Raw genomic sequence first — 6,000 nt, 5'->3', positions numbered from 1 at the left:
ATTTCAGAGAAGCCAGGGGAGTTCTGACCTGCTGGCCTCCCTTTTAGACTTTGCTGCTTCTGCATGTTATTGGTCAATTAGTAAGAGTTTTTTCCCTTTCTCTCTCTTTCAGACTAGATTTCACATAAATGCAGCATATGCCTTTTGTGGCTTTTTTTGGTTATCCAATAGGAAGGAGTATAATTTCGCTCTCTCTTGGTAATTATGTTTTACACTTTATCTTCATCTAACTGTATTTCTTGGACCCCATTTTGGGTGGCTATGTTCTTTTCTTTCATGGCTAATCTTGTCACAGTGTATTCTGGGGTTCAGTATTGGGTGAATATGCCTTTATTCATTTTCATTTTTCATTGAACCACAGAATGCCTTAGAGTGGTTTTTTGACACCTGACCACAGGACAAGGATGCTGAAGGGGACTGGAGTTCCAGCTCAATTATTACTTTAGCATAACATAGGTTTTCCTAATGTAGTTGAGAAGGGTATTAACCACCACAAAGTAATAAGTATACAGTATGTATTCTTTTATGATAACTTTGTGTTTAAGCTAGCGTTTCCCCTTCTTTGTTGTTAGCCTAGATTTCAGTACATATGTTAGTATTAGGCATGAACAAGAACATGAACACAAACATGGAATATATTGTTTAAATACTTATTTGGCCTTATCACACTTTCAGGCAGAGAGGGTTCAAAAGAATAAAGGTCCTTGCTGATTTGTGCTGCATTTCCAATACCCTTAAGTAATAATCAAAACATTGATGATGTACAGTGGGTACATAAAAGAATCACACCCTTTGAAAATACTCATATTTTGTTGCTTTACAACCTAGAATGAAAACACACACAGAAATACTTTTTTCAGCTTTATTTACTCCATGCAACCTATAACATCCTAGTCAAACATATATAAGCAACAGTTCGTAGAAATAATAATAAATAAAAAACTGATTAAGTTTAAATTGATAAAGGTTCGCCATCCCCCAGTGTCAGTACTTTGTTGAACCACCTTTTGCTTTGATTACATCCTTGAGTCTGTTAGATTATTTCTGTACCAGCTTTGCACATCTAGACTGAACAATATTTGCCCACTGGTCTTTATAGAATTATTCAAGTTCAGTCAGAGTGGATGGTGACTGTTGGTAGACTGCAAACCTCAAGTCATTCTATAGATTTTCAATAGAGTTTAAGTCTGGACTCTGACTAGGTCACGTAAGAGCATTCACTTTTTTCTCCTTCAGTCACTGTGTGGTCAATTTTTCTGTCTGCTTTAGGTCATTGTCACGTTGAAAGGTGAACCTTCTTCCCATCTTCAACTTTCTGGCAGAGGACAGCAGGTTTTCTTCAAATATTTGATGGTATTTTGCCCCATCCATTTTTCCTTCTATCCTTACAGATAAACACCCCCACAACAGGATGCTACCACCTCCATGTTTTACTGTAGGTATGTTGGATTTTGGATGGTGACCTGTATTGTCGTTCCACTATTTGCTGTTGAGGCCAAATGGTTTGATTTTGGTCTCATATGACCATAATACCTTTTTCTATTTGGCCTCAGAATCTTCAATGTGTGTTTTGGCAAAGCTCAAACGTGACTTAATGTGGCCTTTCTTGAGGGGTTGCTTTTTTTCTTGCAGCCCTTATGTTGAAGCAATATTTGTGGAGTATTTGTGATAGTGTTGTCACATGCACACAATGACCACTGTTTACCATAAAGTCCTGTAACTCATTCCAGGTTGCCATTGGCCTCTTGGTAGCATTTCTGACCAATTTCCTCATTGCTCTTCTATCCAGTCTGGAGGCACTTCCTGATCTGGGGAGGGTCCTAGTAGTACCAAACAATTTCCACTTCATAATTATGGACTTAACTGTGCTCCTAGGGGCTGATAAAGCTTTTGAAATCTTTTTGTATCCAACTGCTGACTTATGCCTGTCCATGGAGATTTTTTTTTTAAAAAGTGCCTTGCCTCCCACAATCAATTGTTTGCTTTCAGTTCCACTAACGAGCACTGGAATGCTCCAGGAACAGCTGTTGTTTTGTTAAACTAATCACAGGTGGAAGCTAATTACCTTGGTGTGCAATGGAGAAGGTGATTACTTACACCTGATTGAGTTTACAGGCATTGTTGTTTTTATCCTTTAACAGTCTCTGTGATTCTTGTTTTTTATTTATTATTACTTTTCTGAACTGTTGCTTATATATTTGACTTGGATATTATAGGTTGCATCGAAAAAATAAAGCTGAAAAAAATACTTTTGTGTGTGTTTGATTTTAGGCTGTAAAGCAACAAAATGTGAATATTTTCAAAGGGGTGATTCTTTTCTATACCCAATTTCACTTGAGTTTTTGACCGGTCCTTACTGAACTACATGAGGACATGGTAACACAATCATCACACCAGTAAAGATGGTACTTTTGGAGCAGTTGTTGTGAATTTGACTAAACCAAGCAGAGACTGGGAAACCAGTCCTTTGCAGAAATAATAAAGTACTTGTTGTCTTAAGGAATATGAATCAAACTGAAGGCTGTGAGACAGTAGGGGGTACAATAGGAAATTGTAAATACAAACTGTGAACTATACATAGGATTGTAGATGTGTTTTGATTTTCCTAGAGTAATGAAATAAAAAAAAAACCTTGAATCAAAACCACCATATTTTGCAATAGTACAACACCTACAGAAACATGAACATGTAACCTATTTCATAAGAATGTATTACTGTTCTAGTTATGTGGGATATTGCCAGTATTAAGATTCAAAGGGAATGGACTCTACCCATATATGTCTCATTGCAAGTGTACCTCACAGAGACACCTGAAACTCCAAATAACACCCTTTTTTGTGGTCCACATACTTATCCATGGTTGCCTAAAGGGTGGAGTGGTTCTTTACGGAACAGTCCACCAGAAATTTCCACAGGCACCCTATTACAGAAGATGAAGGGTAGCATCCCCTCCTTTAGCCGCCACCTTATTGTGGTGGAGGGGTTTCCGTGTCCCAATGATCCTAGGAGCTGTGTTGTCCGAGGCTTTATGCCCCTGGTAGGGCCACCCAAGGCAAACTGGTCCTAGGTGAGGGATGAGACAAAGAGCGGTTAAACAAACCTTCTATGATGAATGAAAACTTTGGATGGCGTTTTCCCTTGCCCGGACGTGGGTCACCGGGGCCCCCCTCTGCAGCCAGGCCTGGAGGTGGGGCTCGATGGTGAGTGCCTGGTGGCCGGGCCTGCACCCATGGGGCTCGGCCGGGCACAGCCCGAAGAGGCAACGTGGGTCCCCCTTCCCATGGGCTCACCACCTATGGGAGGGGCCAAGGAGGTCGGGTGCAGTGTGAGTTGGGTGGTGGCCGAAGGCGGGGACCTTGGCGGTCCAATCCTCGGCTACAGAAGCTGGCTCTTGGGACTTGGAATGTCACCTCTCTGAAGGGGAAGGAGCCTGAGCTAGTGCGCGAGGTTGAGAGGTTCCGGCTAAATATAGTCAGGCTCACCTTGACGCACAGCTTGGACTCTGGAACCAATCTCCTTGAGAGGGGCTGGACTCTCTACCACTCTGGAGTTGCCCCCGGTGAGAGGCGCCGAGCGGGTGTGGGTATAATTATTGACCCCCGACTTGGAGCCTGTTCATTGGGGTTTACCTCAGTGGACGAGAGGGTAGCCTCCCTCTGCCTTCGGGTGGGGGGACGGGTCCTAACTGTTGTTTGTGCATATGCACCGAACAGCAGTTCGGAGTACTTTTTTGGAGTCCCTGGACGGGGTGCTAGAGGGCATACCTTCTGGGGACTCCCTCATACTGTTGGGAGACTTCAGTGCTCACGTGGGCCATGACAGTGAGACCTGGAAGGGCGTGATTGGGAGGAATGGCCCCCCCGATCTGAACCCGAGTGGTGTTTTGTTATTGGACTTCTGTGCTCGTCACGGATTGTCCATAACAAACACCATGTTCAAGCATAGGGGTGTTTATATGTGCACTTGGCACCAGGACACCCTAGGCCTCAGTTCGATGATCGACTTTGTGGTCGTGTCGTCGGACTTGCGGCCACATGTCTTGGACACTCGGGTGAGGAGAGGGTGAGTTGGCTTCGATGGTGGGTGAGGATGCCGGTCAGGCCTGGTAGGCCCAAACGTGTTGTGAGGGTCTGCTGAGAACGTCTGGCAGAGCCCCCTATCAGAAGTAGCTTCAACTCCCACCTCCGGCAGAACTTCGACCACATCCCAAGGGAGGTGGGGGACATTGAGTCCGAATGGCCGTAAGGTGGTCGGTGCCTGTCGTGGCGGCAATCCCCAAACCCGTTGGTGGACACCATCCATTGTCTCCCGCTTATCCGAGGTCGGGTCGCGGATGGCAGCAGCTCGAGCAGAGATGCCCAGACTTCCCTCTCCCCGGCCACTTCTAGCTCTTCCGGGAGAATCCCAAGGCGTTCCCAGGCCAGTCGAGAGACATAGTCCCTGCAGCGTGTCCTGGGTCTTCCCCGGGGCCTCCTCCTGGTTGGACATGCCCGGAACACCTCACCAGGGAGGCGTCCAGGAGGCATCCTGATCAGATGCCCGAGCCACCTCATCTGACTCCTCTCGATGCGGAGGAGCAGCGGCTCTACTCTGAGCCCCTCCCGGATGACTGAGCTTTTCACCCTATCTTTAAGGGAAAGCCCAGACACCCTGCAGAGGACACTCATTTCAGCCGCTTGTATTCGCGATCTCGTTCTTTCGGTCACTACCCATAGCTCATGACCATAGGTGAGGGTAGGAACATAGATCGACTGGTAAATTGAGAGCTTCGCCTTGCGGCTCAGCTCCTTTATCACCACGACAGACCGATGCAGCGCTCGCATTACTGCGGATGCCACACCGATCCGCCTGTCGATCTCACGCTCCATTCTTCCCTCACTCGTGAACAAGACCCCGAGATACTTGAACTCCTCCACTTGGGGCAGGATCTCGCTACCAACCCTGAGAGGGCACTCCACCCTTTTCCGGCTGAGGACCATGGTCTCGGATTTGGAGGTGCCGATTCTCATCCCAGCCGCTTCACACTCGGCTGCGAACCGATCCAGAGAGAGCTGAAGATCACGGCCTGATGAAGCAAACAGGACAACATCATCTGCAAAAAGCAGTGACCCAATCCTGAGCCCACCAAACCGGACCCCCTCAACGCCCTGGCTGCGCCTAGAAATTCTGTCCATAAAAGTTATGAACAGAATCGGTGACAAAGGGCAGCCCTGGCGGAGTCCAACTCTCACTGGAAACGGGTTCGACTTACTGCCGGCAATGCGGACCAGGCTCTGGCAACGATCGTACAGGGACCGAATAGCCCTTATCAGGGGGGCCGGTATCCCATACTCTCGGAGTACCCCCCACAGGATTCCCCGAGGGACATGGTCGAATGCCTTTTCCAAGTCCACAAAACACATGTAGACTGGTTGGGCAAACTCCCATGCACCCTCCAGGACCCTGCTAAGGGTATAGAGCTGGTCCACTGTTCCGCGACCAGGACGAAAACCACACTGTTCCTCCTGAATCCGAGGCTCGACTATCCGACGGACCCTCCTCTCCAGAACCTCCGAATAGACTTTTCCAGGGAGGCTGAGGAGTGTGATCCCTCTGTAGTTGGAACACACCCTCCGGTCCCCCTTCTTAAAGAGGGGGACCACCACCCCGGTCTGCCAATCCAGAGGCACTGTCCCTGATGTCCATGCGATGTTGCAGAGGCGTGTCAGCCAAGACAGTCCTAAAACATCCAGAGCCTTGAGGAACTCCGGGTGTATCTCATCCACCCCCGGGGCCCTGCCACCAAGGAGTTTTTTGACCACCTCGGTGACCTCAGTCCCAGAGATGGGGGAGCCCACCTCTGAGTCCCCAGGCTCTGCTTCCTCATTGGAAGGCACGTTAATGGGATTGAGGAGGTCTTCGAAGTACTCCCCCCACCGACCCACAACGTCCCGAGTCGAGGTCAGCAGCGCACCATCTCCACCATACACAGTGTTGACACTGCACTGCTTGCCCTTCCTG

The sequence above is a fragment of the Erpetoichthys calabaricus genome, chromosome 4 (genome assembly GCF_900747795.2).
Source record: "Erpetoichthys calabaricus chromosome 4, fErpCal1.3, whole genome shotgun sequence".
NCBI classification, from domain to species: domain Eukaryota; kingdom Metazoa; phylum Chordata; class Cladistia; order Polypteriformes; family Polypteridae; genus Erpetoichthys; species Erpetoichthys calabaricus.
The sequence above is the reverse complement of the archived record's forward strand: the minus strand, read 5'-3'. Positions refer to the sequence as shown.